Source organism: Diaphorina citri, unplaced genomic scaffold, assembly GCF_000475195.1.
Source record: "Diaphorina citri unplaced genomic scaffold, Diaci psyllid genome assembly version 1.1 scaffold1605, whole genome shotgun sequence".
Lineage (NCBI taxonomy): Eukaryota > Metazoa > Arthropoda > Insecta > Hemiptera > Psyllidae > Diaphorina > Diaphorina citri.
In genome coordinates, this window is record NW_007379031.1 from 22,555 (window position 1) to 41,657 (window position 19,103).

Consider the following 19,103-nt stretch of genomic DNA (forward strand, 5'->3'; position numbering starts at 1 on the left):
TCTTTAAACGTTCTCTCCCAACTCCTTTTCTTCCTTTCTTTATAGGTCTTTTTTTTTCTTCCTTCTCCCTAAGTTCTTTCTTCGTTCCGTCTTTCCATCTAATTTCTATCCAATTCCTTTTTTCCTCCTTCTCCTTTCTCCCCAACTCCTTTTCTGTCCTTCTATGTCAAGTCTTTTTTCCCTTTTCTTCCCTCTGATTCCTTTACCCATTTCGTCTTTCCAACTTTTTTCGCCTTTCTATCCAATTCCCTCTTCTTTTCCCCTTCCTTCGATTCTTTTTCTTTCTCTTGTTGACGGTGTTTTTTTTTTTTCCTCTTTGTCGTAATAATAATGGCACGGAGACAAAGATATAATAAAGATAGTCAGAGGATCGTAAAATTGTGTTTTTATGTATGTGCCTCTACTTTTGGTCATTGTTCTTCCTCCTTATTGCCATATTCTTCATCTTTGTTGTCCTCGTCTTCGTCTTCTTTCCTCGTCTTCTTCTTGAGCCCTTTTCATTCTACTTCTTCCCTTCTTCTTCTTCTTCTTCTTCTTCTTCTTCTTCTTCTTCTTCTTCTTGGTAGCCTTTTTCTTATTCATCTTATTCTATTCCTCATTTACGTCCTTTTCCTCTCCTACTGTTTATTATTTTCTACTGTCTTTTCTTCTTCTTCGAGTTCCTTTACTTCTTCTTCTTTTTCTCGTCCCCATTCATCTTTTGCTTCTCCATAAAATCTGTCAGAATCCAGGCACGGGAGGAGCAGTTTGCTCGAGAAGATTCTGCACAGCAGTCTTCCAGGTTATGTTCACACTGAAATACCATGCCTGGTACCTTGCTTCGCCTTGGCTATGGCTTTTGTATTTTTGATATAGGTAAAACTGGTTTCCATTTTTAAGGCTGAGTGCGCTAACTGTCTTAAATTCCAGTATTTATTTTCATCCATATCTATTTGAATTTCTGTTTCTAGTACATATTTGTTGTGAATATTGAGTATTTGTCTCAATATCTCTCAGGGAAACAGTGCCTGTTGTTATTACTATTATGACCATCTTTCTTCTTCATAATTATTGTGAGTTCTCCTTCTTGCTTGTGTTCTTTATTTGTCTTCTCCGTTCTTTTTATGAGATGTTTATTTGCTTTTATTAGGTACGAGTATGGTTTCGTTTCTTTTTTATTGACTTTAAGTCGTTCTATTTCTTCACGATGAGCACTTGAGTCAATTTTTCCTTTGACTATGTTCTTGTATACCCAGGTCGTTGTATGGAGCTAGAAGTTTTTCCTTATTTCTTACTGTTTTTTTTTTTTTTTTTTTTTTTTTTTTTAAAGTTAGAATTTTTTTCTTTTTTTTTTTTTTTTTTTTTTTTTTTTTTTTTTTTTTTTTCAAACTCTCTTTCTATCCGTCTTATTATTTTTCTCTATAATAGCACTCACTTCTTCTTTCTCTCTTCTTGTTTTCGAACATATCTCACCCACCTTTTCGAATAGTCTGTCTATCACATCAATATCCCATTATTTATTCTCTGAACAATTTCTTCTTCTTCTTCTTCTTCTTCTTCTTCTTCTTCTTCTCCTTCTCCTTCTTCTTCTCCTCCTCTTCTCCTGTTTATATTTTTGTCCCGTATTCTCCACCTTCTTGTTTTGCTCTTCTTCCTTTTTTTCCAGAGTATCATGTATCATTTACTTGAGGTCCCTGACACTTCGTTTATTGAACTGTATCCACCCACCTTACTCTCTCCTCTGTTTCCGTGAGTGTACTTACGAGTATTTTATCATATTTTCTGTTGTCTATCTCCAGGGACTCACTGTTACTACTCAGGCATAAAATAGCTTTCTATTATCTTGAAGCCTAAATGGCTTGAAACAATCCATCTCATTTCCAGCTTGAATGTCTAACCATGCGTTTGACATTGATACTATTTGATACCTATTATTCCAAAGATTTTTTTTTGCTTGATGGGCAGACACCTACTTGTATGTAAGTAAAAATGACATGTTAATAAATACGAGTATGTACCTAAAAGTTCATTCTGACAAATAAAATTAGTCTTTTTTTTTACCCTATTGTTAATCAAATGCCATCCAATTCAATTACAGCTATCCGTTACACTCGTATGATTCCAGTTTCTGCTAAATATGTACAATAGTAAATACATAATAATGTATATGTAGTTACTAATATACCTAACTCGGTTTTTTTCTCCCTCTCTCATTTTTTTCCTCTTTTTTTTAGTATTTGTTACTTTTTCTCCCGGTTGGGTCCTAAATAACAGGAAAAAAGGTGAAAATTCTCAAAATTCTGTGCATAAATTTATATTCGTAATGAAATGGTGGAAAAAATCATCATGCAAACAAAATGTTGATAACATACAAAACCAGCTTCCAGCCATGATGAGATGTTTAACAGTGGGAAATGAAAAAATATTTAATATGCTAGTGTTTTTTTTTTCTGTTGGAATTCAAATGCTCTAGTCCAACCAACCGAGTTAACATAAGCTTTCACTTTTTTTGTGTTATCATCATGATGAGGGTAAAAGGGGGGGATGGGGGTAGAATAGGTGGAAATCTAAAACGTGTATTATACGACTGTGGTCAGACAGACAGACGGAGGTTGCTGAAAAACATTGTGATAAGAATTTTCCTAGCTAAATTCTTGTTTGTTGTGTCTGCAGAATGGAAAACATTGTGATAAGAATTTTCCTAGCTAAATTCTTGTTCGTTGTGTCTGCAGAATGCTACAAGAATTTAATTTTGGATGACGAGTTTCCCTTATGACACCAGGGATTCTCTTCGGTTAGTGTGAAAACAGCTGTTCGTTCAGGTTTGCCTCTTGTCTTTAAGTGAATTCATCACTTTTACCTAATATACATGATGCTTGAAATGATAGCGATTAGTCATCAAGTAACCAGATCAAAAGAGCACAGTTTTGTCCAGTACACACAGTAAGACAGTACATAGACTGTAGATCCATAGGTCACTGGTTCAAATCTGGTCCGAAGGACCAACATAAATTTTTCATAACAGATTCATGTACGCACGTGTGATGTATCATATAATCTGATCGTGCGATAAAATCGTAAGAACAATCTAATCGTGCGATCAAATCGTAAGAGAAAATCCTAGCGTGTGTACCAGAGTTAAAACTGGTGGGTATGCGTGAATACATGTTATCAAGTATGAAAGCCCCTTTGTGCTCCATGTCCCATTAGTACTAATTTATGTATATCATTCCACAACACAGCGTAAATACCTAAGCCACGAAACCGTGTTAAGTCAGACCTATTAGCATTTGAATATGTTCTCGGCTTCCCTCAGGGGAGAAATTAAGGATGGGGATTACCAGTGAGGATTATCCTAGGATTGAGTGCAATCCTGAATAATTTAGGTACCTTTAATAATGGACAGGGAAATGCAGGATTAATCTCAATCTCTAAATATGAGGGATTTTGATTGTGCGTATAACGGCTTGTCACAAATGTCGTTTCCCGTCTAATACACGTTGAATATCATGACTTGACTTGGGCTCGAACCACCAACCTCCAGTTTCAAAGTCCACCGTGCTAACCACTACACCATTGAGGTTGGTTTCAAACCCAAAATAATCCGAGTTATTAAGTTCCTGTTCCTGTAAACCTCAGTGGTGTAGTGGTTAGCACGATGGACTTCTGAAGGTTGGTGGTTCGAGTCCAAGTCAAGTAATAAAATTTAACGTAGTGTGCCCGTCTCATTACACCTTACTCTGTGTGTGTGGGTGGCCGAGAAAGGCCAGGAGAATGTGAGTGCCCAAATGGTCACCAATCTGGTTACTTCTCGCCCGGGGCAAACAACAATCCGATAAGGTTCGTTCACGGAACGGCTGACTTTCTCATACCCTGTCTTTCTTCTCCCTTCGCTTTCTAGACGATAAGACCTTAGCAGTTACTGTTCCCTCTATGGCTGTCGTTGAAGCAAGCCCTGACGTGTGCATATTATACAAGGCTCTAAGAAACATAGAAAAGGGGGAGATGGAGAGTGAGAAATTAAAATAGGGCACTCAGTGTTACTTGGAAGGCTCATTATTAGAGGGGAGATGAAGAAAGGAGACGAAGGAAGAAAAGAAAAAGTGGAAGAGACCAGGGAAGTAGGAGGAATGAAGAGCTAAGAAGGAAGGAAAAATAATAAAGAAAGAAAGGAATTGGAAAAAGAAACACAGTTGAATTGAAAAAGTAAAAGGAGAAAAGAAAAGGAAATAATAGGAAAGAAAAAGTAAGGAGAGGAAGAAGATCAGGAGGGCAAGAGAAGAGGAGAGTGGGAGAGGACAGAAAAGAAATCGGAAGAAAATATAAGAGGGGAATAGGGATCAAGAGAAAGAAGAGGGAATAAGATAAACTTGAAGAAAAGGGAAAAGAGGCTAAGAAAGAGGGGAGTAACAGGAGTAAAGATTGGGAGATCTTCTTCCCTCCCCAAACTCCCTCCTCTATCTCTTCTTCTTATTCTCCTACTCCGAAAGTCCAAACTCCCTCCTCTTCTCCTTTATATCTTCCTCTTTTTTCCTTCTTACCCTACTCTCCTATTCCTTTATTCGATATTCTTTCCCCAAGCTCCCTCCTCTACTCCTTTATATGTTCCCCTTCTCTCCTTTCCTATCCTATTGTACTACTCCGAAAGTTTTCCTATTTATATCATAAGGGCACAGGTCATTCCTAAAATAAACCACAGGAACCAAACCTGTGTGAACATACAGAAAATTCAAATTATTTCTACTTTGCGAAGTGTTGTTGGTGTGTGAAAAGCTAGCAAACACGTTATTTGTAGAATAGAATAGAATAGAATATACCTTGTTTATCCTGCTCGAATGAGACTAAAAAGTCCCTTTACCCTAGCAGTCTAAACAAGGTCTCGTTTATTTTATGGGTTTAATATTGTACAATGCTTAGTTATTACTATAGACCTTGCTTAATTAAAAAAAAAAAGATTTGTACTGTGTGGAAGATAGAAACAACGTTATTTTTCAGTGTGTAATACCGACCAATCACGCTCAGACGGTCTGACCCCGAGTGGCCGGCACAAGACAGATTTTTTTTTTTTTAATAGGTTTGACAGAGGGAACTGTAACTGCTATGGTCTTATCGTCCCGAAATCGAAGAGAGAAGGAAGACAGGATAGGAAAAAGCCAGCCGTTCCGAGAACGAACATTATCCCATCAGGATAAAATCCACCCCGGGCGGGAATCGAACCCGCGGCCTAGCGCTCACAAGGCAGACGCACTACCAACTAAGCTAACCAGGCTGGCAAGTAGATAATTTGATTAGTTAGTTTGCTTTCTATTTGAATAGATAGCCAAGGACCTAGTACTGATCTAGTAGTAATGGAGCAGTTGCAAATGGGTAAAAATTATAAATAAATGGTCGATTCCTAGCTTTCAGAAACGGAACCAATTCCGATGGAGCATGATCTTTGATTTCCTATGGTTTATAGTGAATATAGTGCAGTTTCCAAAAGAGATTTTTTTCTTTAAGAGGTTTGACAGAGGGAACTGTAACTGCAATGGTCTTATCGTCCCGAAATCGAAGAGAGAAGGAAGACAGGATAGGAGAAACCCAGCCGTTCCGAGAACGAACATTATCCCATCAGGATAAAATCCGCCCCGGGCGGAATTTTTTGAAATCAACCCCAATCAGATTGCTTGATCCGAAGTTAATCCAAATACGCTCACTTGTGGCCTCGGCCATCAATGATCTACTAGTGTGGTTGCTTGTCCAAAGATAGTCTATTCGTACTCAATCTACAAGCATCCCCCTATTTGGGTTCTGGGGCACTCTATTCGGGTTTTGGGGCACTCTATTCGGGTTCTGGGCCGATTTCTATTTCACTTCGGGGGGGCGGCTTTTGTACTACAGGGTTGGGGTCGTTCCAGGGTTGTATTTCGGCCGAGCCGAACACGAGATAGAATAGATTGGTGACCGCCAGAATTATGAACGTGAGCCAAAACACGAGCCTCCATTCCGACATTGTACTCTGAAATGAAAATTGGAGTTAAATATAATGGAGCAACCTCCGTGGCCGAGTGGGTATCACACTAGGCTTGCACGTAGGAGGCCCGGGTTCGATTCCCGGCGGGGCCGCAGTTTTTTTTCGGCTCTGTGCTTGGCGTTCAGGGTGCACTTGGCCTCGTGAAGACAATTGAGTGGCTACTTTTATTGAGTACCTTTTATTATTAGTAATAATAAAGGAAGGACGGGCTAAAAAGTAGCTCGCCAAGGGTCTCCTAGACCTTTGAGTAGCTCGGGACCCATAAAAGTTGGCGACCCCTGATCTAAAGTTAGACAAAGTTTCAAGTACCTCCGCGAGTACGCGATGCTTCAACGAGTGTTGAAGTGACAAAGTTGAGTCAATAATGGAATTATTTATTGTTATCATGTTTGTAGAGTAGTACTTGTGTGTGATGTAGATATTATTGACGGAGAACAGTGTACTTTTGCATTAGAAAAAAAAGGTAAATACCTACCTATAGAATATAGGATTAGAACAACATTATTCAAAGTAAGACAGAAGTCCGATGTTCTTTCTCAAAGTGTTATTTATAGTCTTCTCCGTGGCAACACCACGTTGAATGTACAAAAGTTCCCCATTATGGTTCACTGAAGTTAAAAAAAGTTGACCGTGGTTAGTATCCTGATGGCCATCTGGGCAATCGCTTAGTGATGAGTCGATTTCCCAGTTCCCATCCCCAACTCAGACTAGGCATAGGCAGAAAGCTTGTCACCGAATATAGGGCGAAAGCCCCGTCACTTAAGACTTTAGCAATTATACAACGACGCGACGGACGGTAAACCTCTATCAAACAAATAATAGTACATAGTATATAATGATCTTGGATGTACAAAGGTATTATTTTAATAGTACCTACTAATTTCTAATAGAGGTACCTATTCAAAAAATGAAATATAACCTCGTGACATCTATTGATCTCAGAAATAACTTCTTGTTCAATTTACCCTCATACTCGTATCAGCTAGCTCAAGAAACACCACTTTAATATCAATATAATCTTATATTATAAGAACAAGAACTCATTCACAGTTCACATTTCATAGTTCACACACTGATCGCTCTATCTCGAGAACCACAACACCTAGAAAGCTGAAATTTGGTAGGAATATTCCTTTTATGGTCTAGGTGTGCAATAAGAAAGGATTTTGCGAAAATCTAAACCGATCCTGAGATAGGTATGATCAATTTTTCATCGCTAAAATCTCCATAAGAAATACACAGAAAGCAGAGTCTGCGGGAGAGAAAACTTTTCCTCGCTCGCCTAAATTTGAGTTTCGTTTATGTTTTTAGTTTGATAAAAATACAAGTTCGGCCATGCCTTTTCCACAAGCTTGGCCATGCCTCGGGATGAACTAGCGGGATTCCGGAGCGAAGCGACGGAATTCAGCTAGTAATATAATATGAGTGGGAATCTTCTTATATTGAAATCTCCATAAGAAATACACAGAGTGCAGAGACTGCGGGATAGAAAACTTTTCCTCGCTCGCCTAATATTTGAGTTTCGTTTATGTTTTTAGTTTGATAACTACAAGTTCGGCCATGCCTTTTCCACAAGTTTGGCCATGCCTCGGGATGAACTAGCGGGATTCCGGAGCGGAGCGACGGAATTCAGCTAGTATAATATATACCTATATATATATATATCTCTTTCAAAGTTACTCGTACGTTTGACAGAGGAACTGACACAAATAAGTTGAAACTTTCATGCATTTGAGCTCTGGTGGTTGATGTATGAAATTGGGGGCGGGGTATTGAAAAGACATTTGGGAGAGAAGCAAAAAGTTGTTTTGTCCCTCAGGTCTTATTTTCCTTTTGATATTATGGTTGAAAAGTTGCATGTTATTTTCGGGTTTTGTTTCCTGTCAGAACTTTTTTCCGGGAGTTTCTTTTAGTTTGAAATTGGAGGGTTTCATTGAAGAGGGTCCTGAAAATCGAGTTCACTGTTTTTGATCTCCATTGAAAAGTATGATTGAGATATGTAGGTGTCTCGTGTCTTGATAAATGATTGAGATATGTAGGTGTAATACCTATGATATTTTTTGACTAATTTATAACATTATCCAACTTTTGAAAAGTCTTTTTAACCATAAAGGGTCTAACTGTTAGGCCATTCTTGTCCTAAACCCTTCAATTATACTTTTTGTTCGAAGAATTGAGGCATGCTCTCTTGGGCATTTCAATGTGGGGGATGTGTGTTTGCTAGAGAGTTTAACTCTAAAGTTAACAGAGAGATTTTAAAGGGGCCATTTTATGTGATTGGTAGAAAAGGAAAGTTTACAATTACACGTAGTTATAGAGCGATTTTGTATTAAATTATTTTTATTTTTGGGTGAAAAATTAAACTGTAAAACGATGGTGTACCTATTATCTACGTATAATATAGCTCTCTCGTTCTTACTTGGCGGAGTGGAGCACTATAAGGCCTTTTTGACCTAGTGCCAAAAATAAAAAGATAGAAAAGGTCAGGGAAAATCTCAAGAGATACTAAAGGTTGTCTCCTCGTTAGGCTAGATACAAGTATGCACCAAAATATATCAATGTGATGCACTTTTGCTGCAATACAAATACCCAATTGAATAAAAATCTCTACCTATGAATGGAAAATAATGATAGTTAGAGTACAAGGTGTCATTTTGACACTATTGTGTGTTATAGTGTGACAAACATAATAAAAATTAAACAAAAGGAAATTAGGTATTTATGTATTTATTTTATTGTCGTGTTGTCCACACAATCAAGATAAACATTAATAAATAATTAATTATTAAATAATTAAATTAGTAAGTAATAATATCCAATACAACAAAAGTATGTTATTGTTATTAAATTTAAATCAGATAAATTTGCATGATTGATGAGGGTTGTATTTTGGGTTAATTATTTTCTCGAGCTTTTATTGAAATCATGCTTATCAAGTAGGGAACTTTTGTGCTAAAATAGTAATTATTTGTTTATCAGAGACTTACAAGTAGAAAGTCCATAACTTTTTATGTCACCATCGACAAAATGAAAATGAAAATCGAAGGACATGGTTTAGAAATCTTCTGCAATAGATTTCTAATAGATATGTCGGTACCCATTAATTGTAATGCCCGTGAAAAAATATTTCTATGTGGACAAAAATCCCTGATTAAATTTCTTATTCCACGAGTCTTTATAAAACAGTTTGAAATCTTTGGTCTCCGAGTAAGTACCTACATAAATGGTCTGGTTTTGAAGCTATGAAAAGCTTAAATTGTGAGAAAATGTGGGTAGAAAAGAGAGAGAGAGTGAGAGAGAGAGAGAGAGAGAAGGGAGTAATTTATACAGGATATTCCACAGGGATAAAATAAAAAATGTATCATAGAAAATCATATTGTGCAATTAATGGTTTTACTTTCCCAAAGTACCAAAGTTAAAGTAGGTACCTACTCTAGGTATCATCGGGGTTAGGTATCTAACTACGTAGGTAGATTACAATAGAAAGTGTAAACAATGGGTAAATACTGCACAAGTATAACATTCCTCAGAAGATAATAATCCTTGCTTTGGCTTTGTTTAAAAAACTTGGTATGTGTAAAACAGTGTAATTCACATTGTAGCAGGTCAAATATAGCAAACATCAGAATTGGATAGGATAAGTAAGGAAGTTTTATATATAGTTCCCTTATTTAGAGAGAAAGAAAAAAAAGGGAGTAATTTATACAGGATTTCTCCACAGGGATAAAATAAAAAATGTATCATAGAAAATCATATTGTGCAATTAATGGTTTTACTTTCCCAAAGTAAATAAAAGAAATGCCTATAGAGGTACCTTCTATGAAGAAGAAAGAAGACAACAACAAGAAGAAGAAGACACAAAAGGGGAAAGGAGAATAATATAGTAAATAGAATGCCATCCCTTCAAGGACTCTTTTTTTTTTAAGAGGTTTGACAGAGGGAACTGTAACTGCTATGGTCTTATCGTCCCGAAATCGAAGAGAGAAGGAAGACAGTTATTATCCCACTACTTCGTGTTAATCCCAGTTCTGGACAAGAGTTTCAGTGACGTAGGTCAACCATGTACTTACTGCATTAATTTCGCAATGGACTACTTGGATGAGATTGGTGACAGTCTAGAAGTCCCAATAAGTAACATTTTTTTTTTTTTTAAGAGGTTTGACAGAGGGAACTGTAACTGCTATGGTCTTATCGTCCCGAAATCGAAGAGAGAAGGAAGACTCGAGTGTGAAGTTTTCGGTCTATTTATTTTCGTTTTATATCGTAATTATTTTAAAAATCGTAAATAATTATCCATACAGTTTTTAATTTTTATAAAGAAAATTTTCGGCCTATCCTGCGTAAGTTTTCGTCTTTTTTACTGCCATAGGCGAAGACGATAGTATTACGAGTAGGTACCCCCATTTTATCGGAAAAAGATCGCGTGATGAAAAACTTCCCTTTCGTAATTTTCGTATCGCGACATTTGATCTAGTTTTCGTGTTACCTGTTACCTGTAACGTCAAATTAATTGAATTTTTGCAAAATTACCTTTAAAATAAATTCTACAAATTACAATTTTTTTTTTTTTTTTTTTTTTTTTTTAATGAGGGGGTTTGACACTCTTTTTAAATTATTAAAATTTCTCGTTACTGAAATCTCCAGGTCATTTGATGAACAACCTTACCTATAGGTCCCATGATTTGGTTAGTGTTAGTGGTTACCCTGTAAAGTACAAAGGCGCGGGAGGAGTGGGGGTAAGTAAGTATAATGATAATTAATGAGATTCCCAGCACAAAAACATCACATTCATATAACTGGGGCATTTTTCATCGGCTTAAAAAAGCATAAGCAACAGAAAGCTTGTCGCTTCACAATCTAACTCGCTAGCAGAATAATAATACTGAAACGTTACTTGTATTTTAGCCTTATGATTCGCTTAACTAAACTCCGTCCTCCCGTTGTTAAGAACAGTAATTTCAAAACTAGGTATCTGTCTAAAATAAATGACGGAAACCTTGTATAAAATTGGTTCAGATAATTAATTACCTATAATAAAATACCTAGATTAGGTAACTAACAAAGGAGGTAATAATTTGGCAATGTCAGAAGGTCACTCGTCCAAATGGCATCCACTCACAACGTTGCTTAACATCAATGATCTTTTAAAAAGATAACTGTGGTAGTACCTAGGTTCTATTCGAATAAAATCAGGTTCTATGATCGTACATTTTGTATGAACGCCGTGTAACAATCTAAGTATGCAATGTGCAATGAAAAAAGGAATAGTGGAGATGTCTGCTTTACCTCTAGGTATATTGCATCTTATGATCCAAGCTAGGCGAATCAACTTTGCATGAAGCATCATATTATTTGACCAGGTAGGTATCTAATTACACTTAGGTACCTACTGCATAATTATGATGCAGGATCTAATTGAAATATCCTCCTATTTGAAAGCTTTTGAAGTTTGCCAGAACTTTAGCTTGGTACTATGTAGGTAGGTATTTGTATTTCCTCATGGGAGCATGAAACTGATAATCGTTGTTGTACACGTAAGAATTACTCTTCTGTCCTTCAGGATTTTTTTTTTTTTTTTTTTTTTTTTTTTTGTTTTTTTAATTTGTGAAACAGGTTTTCTAGGTGTATAGCAACAGCAACAGGTGGTGTTGGATTTTAGATTTGTGAGCAAAATTTGAGTGATCGATTCTTGTGCTGTCAAAATAGCAATTGAAAATTGAAATGTTTCGTTTGAAATCAATTCAATCAATTGAACAAATCGATTTTTAATTGATCAATCAAAGTAGTCAACTCTAAATTGACTCCGATTTAGGCGGAATCGGTTTTAACCGGTTTCAATTACACAAACGGATTTGCGATTTTCGTGATAACGATTTTGCAAACGATTCTTTAACGTCAGTGTATCAAACGATTGATTTTTGAAGGACAGTGTTTCACGTTTCAGAACGGATAAATAGTTAAATACAAATACCTACCTATAATAATACATTGTGCTGATTTTATTATTATAATTTTTTCTACGTCCGTTTAGATTTGGCAAGCTTCAGTGTAGTTTCTGTCCTAAGATTTTCACATTTTGCATGTCGAGAGTTTTGTGTCTCGCAAACTCATTTGCATACTGTTAATCTTATCTTTACAATCTTGCAATTTTTTTTTCCTCGTTCGTGTATTGATGCACATTTTGCATTAGGGACTTCCATGTTTTAATGTCTGTCGTGCCTTCGACCCACTCGAGTAAATTTTCTTAATCCGTGAAAAAAGAGACTTGTCTACGCCATCAATAGTTTTTGCTTTTTGATCCTATCTTTCTCGTGTTAAGACAATATCAACCTTTAATTTAAACACAGTTTACATCATAATTTTATTATCTGCCTTGATTTAACATCTAAGTATACTTACTTGTTTTCAAACCTAGTCTCACTTGATCAAATTGTAATTTTTAGGGCAGTTTTAGGAACCTATCAATTGACCTATTCACCTAGATTTAGTATATACCTAACCTAGTTTATTTACCTACATTTTTTGTTTATTTTTGTATTCGTGAATCATTTTGTTTTTTCTCACTTCAAATCGTGCAATAATTTCATCCTTTACCTATTTCCCTAGATATAATTACCTTCGACTTGCCAAATTTCAATAAAATTTCCATGATAATAAAAATCATAGTTAACCCATTGTGAATCTAAAAGTCAACATGTACAAGTCCCCTGTGCTAGTGTTCATAATAATTTCCTCGTTGGTGTCTTTAACCCCTTGTGCTCACGTGGGGCCTGTGGATAACAGCTGTATAGTCCGCCCGGAAGTGCAGAAGCAATTCCCGGACTTGACATTACCGGATAACCCTGTTGATGGTAAGTTTACCTTTCAATTTTTTAACAAAAAGTTCAAAAAAAAAAAAAACTCGATTAAAGTCGAACCTTTCTAAGTGGACCTGTCTAAATGAGAAATATAAACGGGGTTAAAAATCGTGGCCCCATGGATTCCCAAATTAACAGGTTTAACTGTCTGCCTTGTAAGCGCTAGGCCGCGGATTCGATTCCTGCCCGGGGCGGATTTTATCCTGGTGGGATAATGTTCGTTCTCGGAACGGCTGGCTTCCTCCTATCCTGTCTTCCTTCTCTCGTCGATTTCGGGACGATAAGACCTTAGCAGTTACGGTTCCCTCTCTCAAACCTATTCAAAAAAGAAGAAAAAAATGATAATGTTGACCCATCCTGTATGCAACAGGAAAAAAAGCAGGAGAGGCAGAGAGAACTATTTTTACCTGTGCTAACTGTGGAGGTGTAAATTTTTAACTAGCTCTCTACCTCTACCTACTCTTTTTAATGTGTTTTTTATTGCTTTTGTTTCTATCCTCCCAAAACCTTGTGATTTATTTACGATTTCGTTGCAATTTTGGAAACTTCGGTGTAGTTTTTTGTCTATTCAAATGAGTTTGTATTGGTTTTGTTGTTATCTTAATTGTAGAACTCTTGTGTTTCATCCACCTACTACCTTATATTGCCGTTAAAATTTATTGTTTTCAATACGTTTTGAAGAAAATTTCAATATGTTTTGAAGAAGTGCACTTTCCAAACATCTTTACCAAAAGTAGGGCTACTCATTAGGCCAGCCACTCACTATCAGGTAGACCTGACAGGTATATCTCATCAGGTCTATCTTATTCGGCTAAAAAGGTCCATATGTCAGGTCTTCCTGATACCTAGGTAGTGAATGGCTGGCCTTGGGAGAGAGCGATAGTAAGTCAAAGAGGGAGAGAGACAGGGATAGAGCAGAAAAGGTTGAAGTTCTCTCTCTCTCTCTCCCTCCCTCCCTTCCCCTCTATCTCCCTCTCTATCTCCCTCCTTCCCCCCACTCTCCCTCCCTTTCCCCTCCTCTGATGAGAGAGTTTTAACATGCGATTTTTCCATCTCGCATGAACTTTTCAACTTTCTAATGTTGTGTTAACGATGTGTGTAGGGGAAGAGAGAGAGAGAGAGAGAGAGAGAGAAAGAGAGAAGCACGAGTATTGATAAGGTACTTACATAATGTAACTAATTGCATATATTACATTACTGCTATGTATAGGTGGTTACATATTACATTCTGCTATGTCGCTAAGTCGCTATGTATACATAAGTTTAAACAGGGAATAGCTTAGGGCCCATAGTTCACATGTAAATCCTCTTACATAGGTACCTACTGTGTACCTGTGTATAGCTATAGGTACATACTTATCTACATACCTATGTACGTAATTACTAGCGGGATACCCGCGAGCTTTGCATCGCTCAGTTATTTCGAATTTCTTGAATAACTCGCGAACGGCTGGCTTTAGGAAACCTGTGTATAGCTATAGGTACATACCTACTTATCTACATACCTATGTACGTAATTACTAGCGGGATACCCGCGACCCGCGAGCTTTGCATCGCTCAGTTATTTCGAATTTCTTGAATAGTTAACTCGCGAACGGCTGGCTTTAGGAAATTTTAACCTAGCCTAGGTATAACCACCGCCATAAAAATATGACCCTGTGTACAAAATTTCAAGTTTCTACGACTTACCGTTTAGACGGCAACCTCTTACAGACAAACAATATTAATAAGATGTACTTAACAGGGCTCCGGTAGCATGAAACTCTGTGTCAGCATTTTTTTTTTTTTTTTTTTTTTTTTTTTTTTTTAAGCTTTCCCCCCCTCCCTGGGCTACCTACCTGAGGCAGAGAGAGAATATATAGACTCACGTGCGGAAGAGAGAGAGAGGAGAAATGTCTTTCATGTCGTCATGTGATCAAGTCACGGCAAAGAGAGAAGAAGAGAGAGGAAGAGAGGAAGACAGAGAGAAGAAGAGAGGAGGGAGGAGAGACAATCACGTAATTAAGAGCGGATAGTTCAGGCAGTAAGTAGGTACATACTTGGTACCCTTACATGAGCGTAGTAGTTACTTTTTTTTTTTTTTTTTTTTTTTTTTTTTTTTACGATCCACTCAAAAAATCTCGAGAATTGATTTGAAATTTGAATTTCTTTAAACGCTGAAACATAAAATCTTACCTGTGCAATTACTGGCACGGCCTAAAGCTGTGCCCTTCCTAAGGCACGGCACAATACCTTGCCCGGCACAATCCTTTGTTAACGCCTACTTAAAAAAGAGGGAAAGAAAGGCCCAACCCATCCTTTAGGGCTGTTTGCCCCTACACCTAAGCCTTAAGGTGGTCTTGTTTATAAAGGGCGTACTTACTCGGAGTTTCGGCTGGGCATATCTGTTTCCCGTTAAGCCAAATGGTCTTCACCTTGGGACTGCCTCCATTCGGTTCAAATCGGACCATTATCCGAGTTGTCATAGGTCGACTGGGATCCAGAACTTGCTCCAGGTTGAGGATGGTGAACTCCTTGTTATTTGAAGTGGTCACTTCTCCTAGCCATGACTGAAAATCAATAGAACAGTTGCGCTGACTTAGGCGAGGTTTTAAAGTCAAAGAGCTGCCAGCCTAGTTAGCTTAGTTGGTAGTGCGTCTGCCTTGTAAGCGCTAGGCCGCGGGTTCGATTCCCGCCCGGGGCGGATTTTATCCTGATGGGATAATGTTCGTTCTCGGAACGGCTGACTTTTTGCTATCCTGTCCTCCTTTTCTCTTCAATTTCGGGACGATAAAACAATTCCCTATAACCCTATAAGAACATGTTCACAGTAGATTTTGGGCGCGATCGGTACCTAATGAGTTCCCGTGGTGGTATTTTTTTTTTTTTTTTTTTTTTTTCATCCCTAAGTGAGTTTTTCGCTTTCTCTTCCATTTCGGGACGATAAGACCATAGCAGTTACAGTTCCCTCTGTCAAAACCTCTTCAAAAAAAAGGAGTGTTCCTTGGTTAAATATTCCTTGGAACTCCATAAAGCCCGTTCCCACTTCGGAAAAAAATCGTGTCGTGGGTAGTGGGAACACTCTCATTTAAATTACATTGCCTACAGGACATTCGAAAAAAAAAAAAAAAAAAAAAAAAAAAAAAAAGTCAAACGGATACAAAAAGTTACGCCCGAACTGGGACTCGAACCCAGGACCCTTAGGTTAAAAGCCTAATGCTCTACCGACTGAGCTATCCGGGCTTGTGATATTTATCGGTCATATTAGTTGTATATTATTGTGTCTACCTGAATGAGTTTTATTACAATTATTACATAATAATATGAAATAGCATAAAATGTTATTCAATGTTCATGTGGTTACTTCTGACGTAGGGACTGATGTTATTGTTTATGATTATTGTGTCTACCTGAATGAGTTTTATTACATAATAATATGAAATAGCATAAAATGTTATTCAATGTTCATGTGGTTACTTCTGACGTAGGGACTGATGTTATTGTTTATGTTACCTCTTGTATCCTTAAGGGCCTAGTAGTGTAGGGTGTTGAAATGGCAAATACTGTGTTTCTTTAATGGCCGGTTCAATCTGAGTTTAAACCAGGCAAGGATAACCATTGGTTAAAAAAAAGTTTAAAATCGTCCAATCAGATTACTTATTCCAAGAGTTAAACTTAAACTAGGTAAGTTGAAACTCAGTTTGCGGTCCTGAGCTGGTTGGAAGGAAGTTTTACTCACCCTTAATAACAATCCAGAATCTTAACTCAGCCATTTAACCATTCATCTACCTACATAAGTACATAGGTATGCACCTCGTACCTGGGTGTCCAAAGTCTATTATCCTAAACACCGAGTTATACCCTCAACACCCAGTTAAGTAGTTAACTGACAAGTTGTTTAACATTCATCTCAATATTCTCAATCAAGCTGCTTCGAAGTAATGGAGTGATAAAATTCGATAAGTAAGTAATAAATAAAATTCAAAGCGGTTGAGATGACCACCATTAAAAAAATCAATAAAACCCAATAATGTTCCGGTCAATATCACCCACCTCAAAAAGGAAAAGGCGCGAACATCACACGACTTTGTATTACATAACTAGTGTAGCTTCGCTATAACTGTAGTAATAGAAAGTAAAAATGGTCTGGCTGGGGACTTTAAACAGGGAGGATACCAGCCTGAAATTTCCCTCGCTAAAGAAATAGGAAAGGTTGAGTGCGAAGGGCATGCACTCGTAAAAAATTTTGTACTTAGGACTTTTACAAAACGATTGATAAACGCAGACTTACTTAAGTACTTACTTAACTAAACTTACTTAACTGTAACTTCTCAATAGATGTACCTACATATTAACCTTAATTTAGGCATTTGACACAAACCAACTGCGACCCAATATACCTTGAAGCTCCCTAATTCCCTAAACATGATGTAACAGAAAGTAAAAAAAAAAAACCTGACAGATACCTAAAAGAAAAGTTAACATAACCCTTTTGTCATTTGCCCATGTACTACCCTACCTGACAGATACCTGTTAAATCCAGTTTCCATTTATCTTCTGGTTCTCATGGTAGTCTTATCTAGCTACTTAAAAACTAACATGGATTGGTACTAGCTCAGGAGGTAGGAGGGTAGGTGGTTCGACTTCCGAGGTCACAACCGTGTAGTGGGATCCATTCAATGTTTTATTGAATACATAATTGATTACTCAATATCAACCAGCTAAAAAGAAAAAGAAGAAGAAGAAGAAAAAAAAAAACACCTCGTGGGAAACAGAAATAGTCAGCAGAGAAAGCCCGTTGCACCAGTAACACCAGTTCCATTGGTTCACTGAAGACTGAAGTTAAGCGTTTTTTTTTTTTTTTTTAAGTTAAGCGGTTTTTTTTAAAAGTTAAGCGGTTCACAATAGGTACATTACTTTTTTTTAGGCTTTAATGGCAGGATTCTCACACTGTGAGCTCTTCCACCCAACCAACGATCGCCAACAGGATAAACCTGTCGGCGGGATAGAAAAATAGGGGAAAGAAGAGAGGGGAAAGGAGAAGATGAAGGAATAAGTAATAATGGAATAGAATACTTTTCTTCCTAAGGGAAATAAAAAAAAAATCGCCTAATAAGGATTGGACCATCAACACCAGGCAAACTGACCTGAATGTAACAGCTGTCAGCTGCAAAAATACACACACAGAAACGTAAAATAAATATTTATAAAAATTCTGCCTAGATTCTGCCTGTCTCACATCACTTGGCCTGTACAAAGCTCTGAAACGTGAAGGCAAATTGACCCTTTCACCCCGACTTATTTTAGGAAGAATCTTTCGAGTTTTCTGATCAGGCATTATTATTTGGGCTATAAATGAGGACTCTACAAATTTTTATGTCCTCCTAGGACTACTGAACAAAAATCGATCTGGAGACAGAACCAGACAAGTTAGCCAAGTGAATTTTACTGACAGACGTCTTAGATCACAAGAGAAACATTTGAAAAACACTGATAATGGATTTTTTTCGATAGATTTGGGATGATGTAAGTATGTATCATGTTTCTGTGGGACGTATTGTCCCTTTGGGGGTGAAAGGGTTAAAACTCTTTTTACCCACACCATATGAGAGGAAATGACGATTATATTTTATTATTTTAAAGTTGAAACCATCACATGAATATTGTAGAACTCTTGTGTTTCATCTACACCCACTATCTTATGGGTATTTATTGCCGTTATATTAGATTGTTTTCAATACGTTTTGAAGAAAATTTCAATACGTTTCGAAGAAGTGCACTTTTTAAACATCTTTACCAAAAGTAGGGCTACTCATTAGGCCAGGGTAGACCTGACAGGTATATCTTATCAGGTCTACCTGATACGGCTAAAAAAAGGTCCATCTGTCAGGTCTACCTGATACCTAGGTAGTGAATGGCTGGCCTTAGGAGAGAGCGATAGTAAGTCAAAGAGGGAGAGAGACAGGGATAGAGCAGAAAAGGTTGAATTTCTCTCTCTCTCTCTCCCTCCCTCCCTCCCCTCTCTCTCCCTCTCTATCTCCCTCCTTCCCCCCACTCTCCCTCCCTTTCCCCTCCTCTGATGAGAGAGTTTTAACATGCGATTTTTCCATCTCGCATGAACTTTTCAACTTTCTAATGTTGTGTTAACGATGTGTGTAGGGGAAGAGAGAGAGAGAGAGAGAGAGAGAGAAAGAGAGAAGCACGAGTATTGATAAGGTACTTACATAATGTAACTAATTGCATATATTACAGGCTATAGTTGGAGGAAAGAAAGA

At 37.3% G+C, this 19,103-nt stretch overlaps 1 long non-coding RNA gene and 1 other non-coding gene across 2 annotated transcripts; one reads left to right on the top strand and one right to left on the bottom strand.

Annotated features, from left to right (window-relative positions):
- Nucleotides 1-10,312: 10,312 nt before the first annotated feature.
- Nucleotides 10,313-12,763, top strand: LOC113470465. Its single transcript, XR_003393510.1, has 2 exons — nucleotides 10,313-10,382; nucleotides 12,599-12,763. It is a non-coding gene; the product is annotated as an uncharacterized LOC113470465 (long non-coding RNA).
- A 3,235-nt stretch (nucleotides 12,764-15,998) lies between these two features.
- On the bottom strand, nucleotides 15,999-16,071 carry Trnak-uuu. The gene has a single exon. It is a non-coding gene; the product is annotated as a tRNA-Lys (tRNA).
- Between the last annotated feature and the right edge of the window lie 3,032 nt (nucleotides 16,072-19,103).